We start from the raw sequence: 5,910 nt of genomic DNA on the forward strand, positions 1-5,910 counted from the left end.
TGAAGAGAGATCAGTGTGTTAATTGCAGGGAAAGGTGACTATGGAAAAAGTCAGTGCCAAAAGTGACAAGTAGTTAATGGGATAACCCCATCTGAAGACACTAATGATTGATAGAGAAAATTTGTGTTGATTTCAAACTTAGAAACTAGATTACACTAAAGAGCCCCTGGTTTCAGATGAGTTGCAGAATGAGACAGATAAAATCTTAGTCAACGGAAGGGCAACATATTCTGTACTAAGAAGCTGAAAAGGACCAAAGAGCAAATTCCCTATGTCAGTAATTGGTACTACAGGAAAACATGAGATTAGACTTTTTTTTTAACTGATAAAGTGTGAAATTGGAAATAAAATACTGACACATGACTTTTTTTATATGCCAGAATATGCATTACCTCTAATGAGAATAGGTTTATTGGGAGAACATGAAAGCTTAGATCAGAACAAAGTTTGGGTACAATACGTACACGATGTCTTTCATAGAATTACTCAGGTTGGAAAAGACCTTGAAGATCATCAAGTCCAACCGCAGCCTAACCAGTAGCCTATCTCTTAAAAAACAACCACAAAACAATACCACAACAACAAACCTCTGCTAAATCATATCCCTGAGTACCACATCCAAGCGGCTCTTAAACACATCCAGGGATGGCGATTCAACCACCTCCTTGGGGAGCCCATTCCAGTACCTAACCACCCTTTCTGTAAAGAAGTTCTTTCTAATATCCAACCTAAACTTGCCCTGGCGCAACTTGAGGCCATTTCCATGTCTTGCTGGAGGCAGATATGTTTGAAGAATACCATTTATTGAACATTTCTGGGATAGCAAGACAGGGACTGCACAGAAGAAACCACAAAAAAAAAAAAAAAAGTGATTTATCTTGCATTTGAAATATACCAGGTACAAAGAAAACTGGGATCTATAAGAACAAAGACGACTTGTGACATCCACATTCTTCCCCCCCCCTTCTCTTATCTCTCTTCCCCCCTGCTCCCCCCTCCCAAAAAAAAAAGAAAAAAAGTCAAAGAGAGAATTCAAGGGATTTCTAGAAAGAGTTGGATGTTGCCACATGTGGATAAGTAACTTTGGAAGAACTGGAACATGACTGTTTACAGACAGATGTAGTACAGTCTTTCTGACCAGGAGCTATTTACTGATGGAAACAGCTTCACTGTGGAGGAAGAAGAGAATGCTAGCTATAGAAAAGGAAATGAAGGCAAAACAGTTACCAGTGAACACAAGAACACTTCCACTCTGAAGGCTGAATTGCTTTAACTTGAGCCCTGGAATTACAAGAAGGAAAACTGTCTAGTGCCTTTACTAACTCAAAATACACATTTTGACTAATATATACTCAGTGCAATTTAGAAAGAAAGAGAACTGTGATCTTCACAAGGACTCCTATAAAATATTGTACAGAGACTAAGAAATTACTTGAGGCATGAAGAAAAAGCAGTGATATACTGCACAGCACATTGATTTAGACGAACTGATATAATTAGAGGGAACAGAAAAGCAGACAGGCTGCAAAAGAAGTTCTCTATAAACAATTTCAGCAACTTTCTGTCTCAGAAAGAACTTTAAAAATTCACATCCCTAAATGTACAGAAAAAGAAAGCAACATGGACAAAAAATTGTACCACATAAAGATTGCCAAAGGATGGTGGGTAACTTCAAGTGAACAATGTGTTGAAACTCCATAAATAATGAAGGAATTAATTGAGTGAATTAATAAGTGTATGCATATATGAACTGAAACTTCAAATGAGATAGTAAATAAATACTGTAAAAAAAACAAATGGTGCTGATTGCTAAGACTGTTTATACAGTGAAGTGGAATTAGTATTTAAAAAAAAAAAAAAAAAAAAAATCTTAAAATTCAAGGAAGACCACCTCCTGGGGAGATGAAAAGAAGTTTCATGCCTGGGAATACTGGTAAATTGAATTTTTCTAAATTAACTAACAATAATTAATATATATATATATGCAATTGTTGATACTTTTTCAGGTTGGCCTGAAACTTTCCCATATCAAAGAAATATGGCAAGAGAAGTAATTAAGATTTTGTTAAAAGAAACTATACTAAGATTTGGGGATACCAGGAGATAGAAGATGTTCAGATAAAGAACCTCATTTCATTCCAGAAAAAGCAAAGAGATGTCAAGATTTTAAAAAATTATATACAATTTATGTATTCCATACAGGCTGCAGTCTAGTGGAGATACAGAAAAAGAAGTGGGTAGAGGTTTTACCTCTAGCTTTATTAAGAGTTAGAATAATCTCTTAAGGGTGGAGAAGGAAATTGCTCATTTAAAATTTTGAATAGGAAACATTACACTGTAAATATAACAAGAAAGGAAAAAAATGCACCTTAAGGAATATCAGATTTTCATGATTACCTGGCATTTTGCAGATAATTCTTGCATGTCTCCAATGGTACATTCAACTGAAAGCTATTCAGCCTTTGATTACACTCACATCCCCAGTTAAACAAGCAGGTCAGGTGTATCCTCCTGGGAAGAAAAGTTGCCGAAACAAAAGTGGAAGGGAATTTACATTCTACTAATGACAACAAACAAAGATTTTACATGAGATCCAGAATGATGATACAACTCTTGAATTTCAAGAGACATGGAAATGGCTGACATTCTGATATGCTCATTTAAAATTATACACGATCACATCAGTTCAATTTCTAGTAATATTAGAAATTGCCATTTGGAAGTTATATCATACAGCAGTGGGTATCTAAGACTTGCAACAGACTAACTAAAATTCAAAGAAAATGAGACTTCAAAGCTTTCATATAAAAGAAGACTCCAGGTGAGAAAATGCTAAAAAAAAACTAACTAAAAAAATAATAAAAATAACTTATAAAAAAAAAATTAAAATAATAATAATAAAAAATAAAAAATAAAAAACTAAGCAACCTGAAATGAACTCAGTACATTATAACACTAAACAGAAAGGCGATGGGTAAAAACAAATTGAAAGAGTGAAGAAATTACTTCTGGGTTTGAATACAAGATGAAGTAGTAAGCAAAAGTAATAAGATTCTAAGCAGATCATTAAAAAAAAAAATAAACAGACTACACTCCGTTTCACTTGATCTCTCCGCTTCCCTGCCGAGAGGGGAAAGCGCCCGCCGTGGGGTCTCCAAGAGAGCAAGGAACTACCCGCCAAAACTCTCCGCCTGCCTCTTTCCCGCTCCCTGAATTTACTCCTTCAAGCCCTTTGACTAAGCGTGGTGCACAGCACAGCGCTTCTGACCAACTGACCGGTCAAACGCTGACAACTCTGGCACGCAGGGCCGACACTGCTGCGGCTGCAGCTGCTCCGCAGACCCGCACCTCTGGCCAGCCGCTCTGCCCGGGCACCAGCTGGTAGCGCTGCGTGGAATGCGTGCCGGGATGGAAAAAGTGCCGTGGGAGATAGACAAGGACCCGCTTCCAACTGGCTGCCGCCCGGAAGTGGGTGGGGCCAGAACCGGAACTCCCTCCCACCTACCTACATAGGGAGGCGCCATTTTGTTGTACTCCACATTCCACTCCCAGGAGCCGCCATTTCGTGTTACTCCGTACCTCCCACGTGGTTTTCTACTGCTTAGGGCTTGGCTCCCTGGCTCTTTCTTTAACTCTTTCATACTCTCACGCCTCCCTCTGACTGCGTGCCCAATTCCCTTGCTGCGGGAAGCGCTCACAGGAAAAAACACATCCTCTCCTACGCAATCGCACCGGGCAAAAGCGTCCCGGGGCTGGCGCGGCGGGCTGCCTCGTCTCTGACACGGGGGTTTCTGGAGACCAGCGGTACTACGGGCACTTTGGTCCCAGCTAACAGTTCTGCCCGCTCCGCGTCTCATTTGGCAGTTGCCACCCACTCGTCCCTCACACATAAGCATCTGATGGGAAATCCCTCGCCCTTTAAGTGCGCCGCCTCTTGCCGCGTGCTAAGACACAGATGACCGAGGGCAGTCCCCGCCAGAGGGCTCCACTCATCTCCACTGTAGCGTTTCATACAGCCATGGAAAATGCACCCACCACATTCGGGAGCTCTCGGCACGCCGCCCATGACGGCAGAGCGCTGCAAGAACAAGGGCCTCTTTGATATTCAGCACCTTGTCATGCATAAGCACCTTCCAGGCTCTTGGGCCCCGCTACTCAGCTAGGCGCTCCTCTGCTAGAATAAAAAGCCGACAGAAGGCATAAGCAGGCTCTTCTGCTGCACCCCTCTGCCTCTCCGCCCACCCCGAGTCATCTCTTCACAAAGACCTCCAGCTGTGCAGCAGACTTCAGGGCCTGCAAAGGGCTCCCTGCAAAACGCTCCTGGGGTTGAGCACAGCCCTTTGTTCCCGCTCTCTTCACAGACCGGCAGCGTGACTTACACCTGGACACAGCCTGCGCAATTCCTGCTTTGGGGAAAGCGCTCCGCCTTTCTTCTAGTACGCGCAGAATGAAACTCTGCTCTCTCATTCCTGCTTCCACAGCGTGCTTACTGGCAATTCCACAATTACACAGCATCCGCACTGGCAAAGGAAAACAACCGCACCTCACCATTTCTGAAGGGACTGAGCGCACCGACAGTAAGCACCAGTTCAGAGCAACGGTGATTCTCCTGGCTGATGACTTTAGTACGGCCAGAGAAAGATCACACTCCATACCGTTGCACCTCATGCCCAGCAAGAAAAGAGGGCCTTAAAGAAGAAGGGGCTGTTCACGTCGGGAGTGACGGCAGCACCTTCCCAGCAAGCTGTTACGCGTGCTGAGCCCTGCTTCCCCAAAGCAGCCGAGTGCCTACCTGCCTGCCCAGGGAAAGCAGCAAAAGAATTCCTTGCTTTGCGCTGCTTGTGCGTGCGGATTTTGCTTTACCTCCCAGATCGCCTTTATCTCGCCATGCCAGTTCTCTCCCGTAACCCACAGGGGCAGGCTGAGCAAGCAGCTGCCCTGCTCTTTAGCTCTCTGCCTGCTGAAACCGCAACAAGGACACATTTGACAAGGTACGGAATTGAGACACATGCGTGTACCCTCCTAAAAGCACACGTACGGAAGGGATAAGACATCCCCTAACTATACCCTTCGGGGCCCTTCAGCCACCTTCTTAGATTGCTGGCTCCGCATGTCTGTGGCTGCAGAAGGCGCGGCAGGGGTGAACCCTGCACTTCCAGCTGCGGCTTTGAGACACGGAAGGCAAGGTTAGAAACTCACGTGTCCCTGCTGAAACACCTGGGCACTTCACTCCGAATGCTGAAAAAACGTGAGCACGCGCCGGAGCCCGTAAACACAGTCTCCACGTGCAGGTCACTTGATCTCTCCGCTTCCCTGCCGAGAGGGGAAAGCGCCCGCCATGGGGTCTCCAAGGGAGCAAGGAACTACCCGCCAAAACTCTCCGCCTGCCTCTTTCCCGCTCCCTGAATTTACTCCTTCAAGCCCTTTGACTAAGCGTGGTGCGCAGCACAGCGCTTCTGACCAATTGACCAGTCAAACGCTGACAACTCTGGCACGCAGGGCCGACACTGCTGCGGCTGCAGCTGCTCCGCAGACCCGCACCTCTGGCCAGCCGCTCTGCCCGGGCACCAGCTGGTAGCGCTGCGTGGAATTCGTGCCGGGATGGAAAAAGTGCCGTGGGAGATAGACAAGGACCCGCTTCCAACTGGCTGCCGCCCGGAAGTGGGTGGGGCCAGAACCGGAACTCCCTCCCACCTACCTACATAGGGAGGCGCCATTTTGTTGTACTCCACATTCCACTCCCAGGAGCCGCCATTTCGTGTTACTCCGTACCTCCCACGTGGTTTTCTACTGCTTAGGGCTTGGCTCCCTGGCTCTTTCTTTAACTCTTTCATACTCTCACGCCTCCCTCTGACTGCGTGCCCAATTCCCTTGCTGCGGGAAGCGCTCACAGGAAAAAACACATCCTCT

The 5,910-nt window shown here is 45.5% G+C and overlaps 1 long non-coding RNA gene across 1 annotated transcript; it reads right to left on the minus strand.

Annotated features, from left to right (window-relative positions):
* Nucleotides 1-1,042: 1,042 nt before the first annotated feature.
* LOC140264285 (uncharacterized) lies at nt 1,043-5,328 on the minus strand. Its single transcript, XR_011906017.1, has 3 exons — nt 5,200-5,328; nt 2,398-2,511; nt 1,043-1,281 (listed from the first exon to the last, which is right to left on the minus strand). It is a non-coding gene; the product is annotated as an uncharacterized lncRNA (long non-coding RNA).
* Between the last annotated feature and the right edge of the window lie 582 nt (nt 5,329-5,910).

Source organism: Excalfactoria chinensis, chromosome Z (assembly GCF_039878825.1).
Source record: "Excalfactoria chinensis isolate bCotChi1 chromosome Z, bCotChi1.hap2, whole genome shotgun sequence".
In the NCBI taxonomy this organism is placed as follows: Eukaryota; Metazoa; Chordata; class Aves; order Galliformes; family Phasianidae; genus Excalfactoria; species Excalfactoria chinensis.